Source organism: Nuphar pumila, chromosome 17 (assembly GCF_984573655.1).
Source record: "Nuphar pumila chromosome 17, dmNupPumi1.hap1.1, whole genome shotgun sequence".
Lineage (NCBI taxonomy): Eukaryota > Viridiplantae > Streptophyta > Magnoliopsida > Nymphaeales > Nymphaeaceae > Nuphar > Nuphar pumila.
Genome location: NC_143265.1, coordinates 26,969,500 through 26,979,306, shown reverse-complemented (window position 1 = coordinate 26,979,306; position 9,807 = coordinate 26,969,500).

Sequence of the window (9,807 nt, the reverse complement as noted above, 5' to 3'; positions counted from 1 at the left end):
CCCCCCGCATTTTCCGGCAGGGGTCGACCCCCTGCCAGAAACGCAGGGGGTTAACCCCTTGCCTTTCCTGAACAGGCATGGGGTTAACCCCCTGTCGGAACAGGTAGGGGGTTAACCCCCTGCTGTTCCGGCAGGGGGTCGACCCCCTGCCGGAACAGCAGGGGGTCGACCCCCTGCCGGAACAGCAGGGGGTCCACCCCTCTGCCGAAATGCAGGGGGTCAACCCCCTACGTTCTGGCAGGAGGTCGACCCCCTGTGTTCCTGCAGGGGGTCAACCCCCTGCGGTTTCGGTAGGTCATTGGGTATTGGTTTCTCAAGGTCTATGCAAGATGTTTTCATTTGCCTTAGGTTTTTTTTTTATGGTGACTTCATTTTAAAACAATGTTTTTTATAGATTTCTCAACGAAACTCGCTTGTGCTCAGCCACCTGTGGTAAATAAGTGACAAAAATAATGCAAATCAGGTAAATACTCGTAGTGAGTAAGTGATGCAAGCGTATCACATGTCATTTAATTTATTAGATGTAACACTTTATTGTTCACACACTCACTTAGTTGTTGATATCTAGGGTTGCTTTGTTGGAGTTCGGAGATCATGCTGAGCATGATTTTAATGTATGAATATAGAAGTGTTCTTATTTTTGGAATACGGATTCCATGCTAGGTATGGTAGTAGTTAGTGGAATATTGAAGTATGTTTACTGCAGGTACATGTTTGCCATTTGTTTGATATGAATGATTACGATGTATTGCAATGTTTGATATAATTGTATCCATGCTTGCATGTAGTTACTTTCAATTTGATTATGGCTTCCATGTGAAATTATATAATGAAAGCATGCTTCAAATGATTGTATCGTGTCATTAATAGTTTGCACATGAAAATATTAAGTTATCAATGCATGCATCATAATTCTTGTTATTGTATGACATCATATATTGTATGATAAATTTGATATTTTCTTCATCATACCATTCTGATGGTTCTCTTTTAACTAGTTAGGTTATTATTCGTAACATCATAAGAAAATGACTGCAAACCGTGAATGAATGTACCGTAGGATAGTGGACAATGAGTTATCGCATGAATATATGGATGGTGTTGAAAGTTTATTGAATTTGCAACGGCAAATGTCAGTATAGTGGATCCCACAGGTCGGATTAGGTGTCCCTACAAGATTTGTAAGAATAATTGATTTGTAGAACCTCATGGCGTTAGACATCCACTATACAGGAAGGGTTTTGTGAGTGATTATCAGAATTGGACGTTTCATGGAGAAGAATTTAGAAACAATTTTGATGCACGGGTGAATGTGGTGCATGATAATCCATATATGGATTTGATATTTGATGTCGCAGGAACAGAACTGGGTTCTGCTATGAGTCTTAGTGATGTAAGAATTACCGTAGATGAAGAATCACCAAACGATGTAGCTAGTAGATTTTATGATTTACTTAGAGATGCTGATGAGCCACTTTGGAACGATTGCGGGAGTCACACTATCTTGTCTGCAGTTCTTCAACTAATGAATTTGAAGTCCGAGTATAATTTGAGTCAATCATGTTTTGACCGTTTGTGCATGATTGTGAAGAGTATGTTGCCCAAAGATGAGAAATTGCCACAAAATTTCTATCGTGCATTGCAATACCTAATGTGAATGATTTGAAAGCATTGCAATACCTGATGTGAATGATTTGAATGTATTGCAGTGCCTGATATGAATGATTTGAATGCATTGCAATACTTGATGTGAATGACTTGAATGTATTGTAATACTTGATGTGAATGACTTGAATGTATTTAATACTTGATGCGAATAAATGAGTTGTATTGTACTTGATGTGAATGATTTGAATTATTTGAATGTATTGTAATACTTGTTGCGAAACATTTGAATGTATTGCAATACTTGATGCGAATGATTTGAATGTATTGTAATACTTGATGTGAATTATTTGAATGTATTGTATGACATATGTTATTTGTTAGAATATGATTCGTGGAGGTTACAGTGGTCACTCATCCAGTAGTAGCCAGACCTAGCCTTCATCTTCACGGGCTCCTGTGATAGGTATATCATTTAACTAATTGGATGCTTGATTAGTTAAAATGCGCATTCTGAGAATTTCTAACATATTTTTTTACAGATGATGCTTCGCCTGTACACGACCCATCTACACCAGTTGATCACACAAGTCAGGAGCCAACACAGAATGCAGGGTCTTCTCAGTCTGGCACAAGAAGACTCATTTGAATAGTGTATATCGTTAATCGACCGTAAGTATTTCATTTTCAATTATTGCATATCTTATAAATATTTTATATTGATATTTACTGTGTACCAATTCATGTGCAACACGAGGTTTGAGCCACAAGAAGTAGTACCCGAGATTAGAAATTTACTTCTTCAACATCTACCAGGACCAGTCGCTCAATGGAAAGAGTATCCAAAAGAGGTGATAGATAGATTGTGGTCCTCATTCATGGTATATAGTTGTTTCTCATAGTTAATGTGTTTCATATTTAAATTTTTTTTAGTCATGTCTACTAACTTTCTGAAAATATTTGTAGGCTTCGAATCGTTTCGCAACTACGGTGGAGGAAAATGATGCAAGGATGGTGTGGCAGAAGGTGACTGCCAATCGATTTGCAGACATGCTGCACAATATGAAGACTGCAGCAAAAAAAGCATCTGGCGGAATAGATGATCCACTATAGTGGAAGAGCCATGTCCCTATTACTATCAGGAGAGATTATTGGGATGGAATGCGCGATAAGTGGGCGGGGGATGCATTTTTAAATTGCTCTGCGAAGGCTACACAAAATCGAGCAAAAATGCCCGAAGCCCATCTACACACAGGTGGATCTAAGACATTTGGGAGCCACCTGAAGAAAATGGTAACTCATCAATATATAATATTAATTTTATAAGTATTGTTGCAAACTTGTTTACTAAATCTTTTATCATTTAACTTCGCAGGAAGTAGAAAAAGGAGGCATTGTACCATATAAGGATGTGTTTGTTGAAACACATAAACGGAAGACCACTGAAGACTTCGTATCAGAGAAGGCAAGGACGACAATGATATGTATTTATTCTATTAATAATCATTGTAATATGCAAGTTATCATAATGTTATCATTAATTATTAATGCATACTTTAAATATTATTTTGTAGGAGGCATATGAGCAACAGATGGTAGAGCGATGACGCTACTCAGCATCCATCATTTGATCCTGTAGCATGGGTGACTGCAGCAAGTGAACCCAAAAAGGGTTGTGTGTTCGAGTTTGGGAGTAATATGAACACTTTACCTGTTATTGCTTTTTCCAGTTACGGCTCACAGACTTCTTCCGTCGACATAAGCTCCAAGCAACAACCTATTCTTTCTGGTGAAGATGTACGCCAGATCGTCAAGGACACAATGCGTGACTACTTCTATGAAACCATCACCGACGTTCTCTGAGCTGAGTTCAACAGTTTTTTGCTGAACAGGGAAACTTCGATTGCAGGTCTCTCTCAGGTATGAAAGTTTCATGCAATATGTTGCATGTCGTTAGATTTCATGTAACTTTGATTGCCTTAACATATTCAGTTTTTTTGACTGCCTTAGAACACATATGAGCATGCTATAATTACATATTCAGTTTTTTGACTGCTGTAGAACACATATGAGCATGCTAGAATCACATATACAACTTTTTAACTGCCTTAGAGCACATACGAGCATGGTAGAATCACATATAGAGTTTTTTGACTGCCTTAGAACACATATGAGCATGCTATAATCACATATTCAGTTTTTTGACTGCCTTAGAACACATATGAGCATGATCAAATCACATATATAACTTTTTCCCTGCCTTAGAGCATATATGAGCATAGTAGAATCACATATAGAGTTTTTTGCCTGTCTTAGAGCACATATGAGCATGCTATAATCACATATAAAGTTTTTTGCCTGCCTTAGAGCACATATGAGCATGATAGAATCACATATAAAGTTTTTTTGACTACCTTAGAACACATAAGAACATGCTATAATCACGTATTCAATTTTTTAATTGCCTTAGAACATATATGAGCATGCTATAATCACATATTCAGTTTTTTGACTGCCTTAAAACACATATGAGCATGCTAGAATCACATATAGAGTTTTTTTACTGCCTTAGAACACATATTATTCATGATAGAATCACATATAAAGTTTTTTGCTTTGCCTGCCTTAGAGCACATATGAGCATGATAGAATCACATATAGAGTTTTTCTGACTGCCTTAGAACACATATGTGCATGCTATAATCACATATTCAATTTTTTGACTGCCTTAGAACACATATGAGCATGATCAAATCACATATATACTTTTTGCCTGCCTTAGAGCACATATGAGCATAGTAGAATCACATATAGAGTTTTTCTGGCTGCCTTAGAACACATATGAATATGATATAATCACATATAAAATTTTTTTACTGCCTTAGAACACATATCATTCATGATAGAATCACATATAGAGTTTTTTGCCTGCCTTAGAGCACATATGAGCATATTAGAATCACATATAGAGTTTTTTTACTGCCTTAGAACACATATGAGCACATGATAGAATCAAATATAGTGTATAATTTATTTCAATATATTTTGTTTATCAATACTGACTGTTCTTTTCTTGTGTAGGTTGCTAGCGATAATCAGCGTAGCAAAGCTGAAGGGATAGATCAAGGCAATGAACAAGAAGGCACACAAAATCTTGGCGATGATTAGATTAATGTGTTGAAAAAGTTCTATTTTTTTTTGTTTCGAAAATGTAATTGTTGAATTGTAAATGATTAAACTTGTTAATTTTAAAGTGGAACGATTAATTGTTTTAGATTCCTTTTATATGTACTTTATTTTTTATTTACAAGAAATATAAATTGTAGCGTTCTCGATATTTAATTTTTAAATAATTTTTTTAAATTTTTTTCTTGTTTGCGACAGATATATCCATCGATATACATATAATTTAGCATCGGCTTAGCGACGGATGTAAATCCGTCGCCAAATCGAGGTTGCCGTTTAGTACCAGCTGATTTGCGACGGAATCCGTCGTTCGTTATTTCATCGCAATTAGCGACAAAACTGACGACAATATTATTTTGTCGCCAGTTAGCATCGAAAAATTCGCGACGTAAGTTGTTCGTTGCCTCTTCGTCGCTAAGCTGGTTAGCGACGGAATAGCAACAGAATGAGGTCGTCGCTAATCCACTGCTTTGTTGTAGTGGTATTTATTTCCAAGAATGGTAATATTTTTTTATTTTGCTAATTATTGAAATTTTACGGGTTTTACATCCTTCACCTCTAAAAAGAATTTCGTTCGCGAAATTCGTTGAAAAGACCAATCAAATGAATTGGAGTATCTAACTATATGTGTTATATTAGATGATACTTCAAAACCAATTGAAGTATAAACTTTGCATCTCGTTTTAGGGTCCTATTTAGTGTAGCAAAATTCTCTATTTGAAGCCCCTAATGGCATAGCCTTCATTACTAGAAAGTGATGTATATATTCATATAACCTCTATATATCAATTGGGTCAACTGTGATTCAGTATTCAATGTGTATCGAAACTTGAGTCGTTAGATCCTATGTCCTGGATCAAATTCAATTAAGATCTGGTATAACATTCTAGATTAAACCAATTCAAGTATTAAACTTAAAGTCATTTCATTGAATCCTTTCATGAAAATATTCATCTTGGTTCCCGAAGAACCTACATAATAACATCGTTAAGTCTAATAGTGTTCCTGTCCCTAGTAATATATCTAGGTTCTACAAAAAAATTTATGTAATAATTCATTTTTTAACAAACTAGAAAACAAAATTAAACATTTATAGAGCTTTTGCAGGGTCGCTGGAATGCCATGAACCATATATTATTGTCCTGCTCTGATACCATATTTGTAATGCCCCAAATATTTAACTTGAAAATTTTGAAATAAATTTTTCTTTTCTAAACAACAACGAAAAAGCTTTATTAAATCCTTTGTCAAATTATTTGGGCGGGTTACAAGTAATAGCACAGACTCAAGGCATTTAAGTAAAATAAATTCTTGCATTGAAATACTACAAGTTATCATTTACAACTTAATAATTTATTACAAGTCATATTCCTCAGGACATCCGAAGAAGATATGGTCATATAACACTGTCCGCAATGACGACCGCAATTGCTCGCCATACCGTTTTCTGAAAATATTAAATTAGAAGGAGTCAGACTACCACGTCTGAGTAAGAAGCATAATATTCATATGAATGTGCACATTGTCATGTGTATAAGTACATGGGCAACAAGTTTAGATAGAACTATTAGCCATTTAATAAGTGATAAATGTACAAGTCACTAAAGTCGAGTATTTCATGATTAATTTACATCAATATCAAAGCACAATCTATCATATGCATAAACCATATTCATATAAGTAATAACAACTTTGGAACTAATGTAGATGTGCACCTGACTTAACTAAAGCATTTCATGTAAAGTGTGCATGAAGCATAAACATCAATGTTCAACACATCGTTCATAAGTTATCACAATTTCCATGTGAAGGAAAACCGATTTGAATCATGCCCCACAAGAGACACAACTTACTCCAACAATTTCAACATCAAGCAGTATGTAATTACTTGAAGATTTTTCTTAATGCACTAACTTTATGTTTCATCTTGTTAATTACCTTGTGGGTACGCACAAGCATTCGACATCGTAGCGAACCGAGACCATATGTGTGTTTATTATATTATAACCCGTATGACTAGCCATACGGATATCCAAAGAGGACGGTTCATGACCGAGAGAGTACTCCCCAATGGCTAGAACTAGAATTAGGATGCACCCTGTACTTTTGCAGAAGACTTGGATCTACCACCTAGGACGAATTGGTAGTCCTGAGCCCCTAACTCCGAGGAGTGGGGACCGGGTGAGACGCCTTGCTCTCACAAAAACTAGAATGTCCCACGGAGTTTTTACCATCTACCCTCTCCAAGATAGACCTTAGGTCCAGTAACATACACCATCTTTCAGGTGTACCCAGAGCCCTAGAAAACCAGTAACATATACCGTTTTCAGGTATACCCAGTATCCCGAGAAACCAGTAACATATACCGTCTTTCAGGTATAGCAAGAATCCCTTAATTATTTTATATATGCAAAATTTCCATTCTTGCTTTGTTTGGATCCAGTAACATACATCATCTTTCAGATGTACCCAGAACTTTGGGGGAAATCTAGTAGCATATAACCTCTTTTAGGTATACCCAGAATCCCAAATAGAAACTGGTAACGTATATCATCTTTCAGGTATACCTAGAGTCTAGAATTTTCATTTATGGCACCATGTATTAGTTTAGCCTTTGTTTTTGGTGCTAGGGTATATATATCGCACCCCACTGGTTAAGTCGCAACATGACATTATCCAACTTTAACATTTCATAAGTGCTTGTATGGCATTATCAACATTCTATGAAGCTGTAAGCTCAGTTTTAAACTTTCATGTGCTCATGGCAGGTCAAATGCCCTTTTATTTAGCTAGATTTTGCAAACAAGCGCATACAAACTGACACTATACATAGAGATACTTATTTATATGCAATCATCATGCAATCCATGCGTATCATAAGTGCTCATAGAGCACTGCAAGAGCGTTGTAAGCAGAATTTTAATATCATACCACCATGACACTGTAGTTTTTCATTAATTGAGTAAGTGTAACTAACATATGCATTTTCAACATGCCACATACAAACCATTATGCGATAAGAAAACATCGTTGAAATCTCATTCATTGCCACATTCACTAATATGTATCATTCTTAAGCAAATATTGCATAATAGTGACTTTCAGAGGTACACATATATCGTAAGTGAATGGTATCATCAGGTTCATAGTGGATTTGCAAACGTTGCGATATGGTAATCATAATACAACTAGTAGTTTGTTGTTCATCGCATATCTCCTCATGCTTCAATAAGACTATCATGATTTCAAGGGCAGATTTATGTCTAAACTGGATTTGCATATGCTGCGACATGACAGTCATATATATTCAATGCCAATTGCATGGTCATAGTGGATTCACATATACTACAACGTAACAACCATACATTTTTTTTTATGATAAGTTCAAGTTCATAGTGGAGTCACACCTGTGGAAGTAGGACATTCACATGTGAAATGATTGGGGCATGATTCTACTAGACTTTTGCATATACCACTGAAACAATCACATGTTAATAGCTTTAGATCTACATGTGTGGCCCTCCACAATAAGGGTTTGGGATGCTTTGAAAGTTTCACTAAAACTCCTACATAATTAATTACATGTCGAACCAATACTTTTAATCATAAAGAAATTAGAGTGTTTTGATCAAGACACAGTCATCCTTTACCTCATATAAAGGAAACATGATTCAGGAATTAACTTTTTATATCTATCTACCGAATGCATTATTTTGACAGATTTGATGATATTTGGCATGTATTGCTGGGTTAGAGTCACGAACTCGTTGGCAGCCCCAATCCTATATTCAAGCTAGTTGGATCTATCTCCAGGTTACTGTGCTGGATTGGTGGCAAATCCATTATAAAGCCAATATGACCCTAAGTCGGTTTGGGTTTTATAGGGTGCAATGTACTCTGTAAAGTATCAAGATTATTGACCCGGTGCAAGATGCTACAATAGGTGAGATTCTTACAACTCTAGTCTGCTCGTCCAACGGTTGAATCGTGTGAAATATAACTGCAGGTTGCAGGGCCCAGACCAGACCCACTACCATCGGCACGGTCTACTGATCCCATATTGCGTCAAACCGTTTTCCAGGGTCAGGTCGAGTCTATGCAGATGCACACCAGTTATCTATATTTAGAACCTTGTGATTTTGACTTGCAGCGTCCCAACGCAAGGTGACGCGCCTTAGTTGTTGCTACAGGCAGGACTACTTGACACAGTTTGCCACAAGGATTATGCACCGCAGGGTGTCACACTTGTGTGCAACAAGTGAGAGGCAACCGAATTGGGGGTGTACAGACTATAGCCGGTCGGCATCCCTGGCCCCATCCAACCCCAGTCATTCAGTTATGCACATTCTAAGGTTCCTTCATGTTTCACATCATGTAAGCCCACTTGTGAACATCCCAAATTTTTCAAAGTTTTGTAAAAATGACCCTTTTGCCCCTAACTCCGTTTTCTAAGAAAATCAAGTCATTTCTTCAGATTCTCTGAATTAAAATTCATATTGATATATTCAAAATCAACTCCGGATCTGAATCCAGCACTTTTAATCCATATTTCCTCAAAATCCGGATCAAAATCCATTTCTGAAGAAATTTTCTCAAAATAGTTTTTAAATTCTCAGAAAAGTTTCTTTTGTAAATATTTTTGCAAAAATACAAAAAATTAGTTTTAATCTTTGTTTTCTCGCAAATCTTAGGACTTTTACTTAAATACAAAAAAATTGGAAAAATAACACCCAAAAACCAAAAATTGGGAAAATTTCGAGAAAAACAAAGGAGTTTAAGACTTTTAAAAATCGATATTTTGCTAAAAGCCTCAGGAGCCCCCTCTTTGTAAATTTTCGAAATAACAAGGGGCCCCTTCTGCAAAACATTTTTTTTTTTTTTTTTTTAGGGTTTTCTTTTTACCCTTCGTAAGGAAGGAGATGGGAGAAGAGTGCAGCCGCCTCTCCCGAAACCCTCTCCGTCGCCCAAGCCCTTCATCGCCAGCCTCCACGAGCTCCTTCCATCCTCTCCTCCATC